The sequence below is a fragment of the Propithecus coquereli genome, unplaced genomic scaffold (genome assembly GCF_000956105.1).
Source record: "Propithecus coquereli isolate 6110/MARCELLA unplaced genomic scaffold, Pcoq_1.0 Scaffold378, whole genome shotgun sequence".
Classification (NCBI taxonomy): domain Eukaryota; kingdom Metazoa; phylum Chordata; class Mammalia; order Primates; family Indriidae; genus Propithecus; species Propithecus coquereli.
Window position 1 is genome coordinate 861,566 of NW_012149485.1, and position 1,508 is coordinate 863,073.

Here is a 1,508-nt window from a genome sequence, read left to right on the forward strand (position 1 = left end):
AAATAAATTATGCAGTTTAAAAAAAAAGGTTTGATAATACCAAATTTTGTTGAAAATGTAGCAAATGTGAGCCCTTTACATTGCTGGTGAGAGTATAAACTGGTACTACCTCTAGAGGTAGAGGATAATCTAGCAACAGTACACTCAAAGATATATTTCAAAAGAAGACAGACTAATGGCCAAGAAACATATGAAAAATGCCCAACATCTCTAATCATCTGGGAAATGCAAACCAAAACCACGATGAGATATCATTTAACTCCAGTGAGAATAGCCTTTATCAAAAAGTCCCAAAACAAATGTTGGCATGGATGCAGAGAGATAGGAACACTCATACACTGCTGGTGAGACTGCAAATTAGTGCAACCTCTATGGAAAGCAATATGGAGATACCTCAAAGAACTAAAAGTAGAACTAGCCTTTGATCCAGCAGTCCCACTACTAGGTATCTATCCAAAGGAAAAAAAGTCATCCTATAATAAAGAAATCTGCACTCAAATGTTCATAACAGCACAATCCACAATCACAAAGATGTAGAAACAACCCAAGTGCCCATCAATACACGAGTGGATTAATAAAATGTGGCATATGTATACCATGGAGTTCTACTCAGCCACAAAAAGCAATGGTGAACTAGCACCTCTTATATTATCCCGGATGGTGCTGAAGCCCATTCTTCTAAGTGAAGTATCACAAGAATGGAAAAACAAGCACCACATGTACTCACCATCAAATTGGTGCTAACTGACCAACACTTAAGTGCACATATACAAGTAGCATTCATTAGGTGTCAGGCAGGAGGTGGGGGGAGGAGGGGATGGGTAAATTCACACCTAATGGGTGTGGTACACCCTGTCTGGGGATGGGTAGGTTTGTAGCTATGACTCAAACAGGGAAAAGGCAATATATGTAACCTCAATGTTTGAACCCTCATAATATTTGAAATTAAAAACAAAAAGAAGATACATATGCCACACAACAGAGCAATTCTACTTCTGGATGTCCAATTATTGCTGTAATTTATATAGTAGAGAAAAAGGGGAAACAACCTAAATATTTCTCAGTAGAAGAATAGATAAACTGTGGTTTATTCATGCAACATGTAAAGTAAACGGGCTGGCTTATATGAATCAAAATGGATAAATCTGATAAACATAATGTTGAAGGGGGAAAAAAACAAGTTGCAATTGATACGTACAGTAGGATGCCAAATATGTAAAATTATGAAACACAAATAACAGTCCCTTATATTGTTAAGGGATTCATGCATATGCATTGATACGGAGTACCTTCAGCATCCGAGTTACCTCTGAGTAGGGACAAGCCAGGAAAGGCTGACAAAGGTGACTATTTCGGCAATGTTCCATTTCTTTTTCAAAAAAAAAAGTTCTGAAGTAAATATGTACAAATTCCGAAGCAAAATGTACAAGATTTTTCTACCTAGATGTCCGTTTTATTTACATATGTAGGTATATATGTATGTATATATAAATAGGGAGAAAGAATGA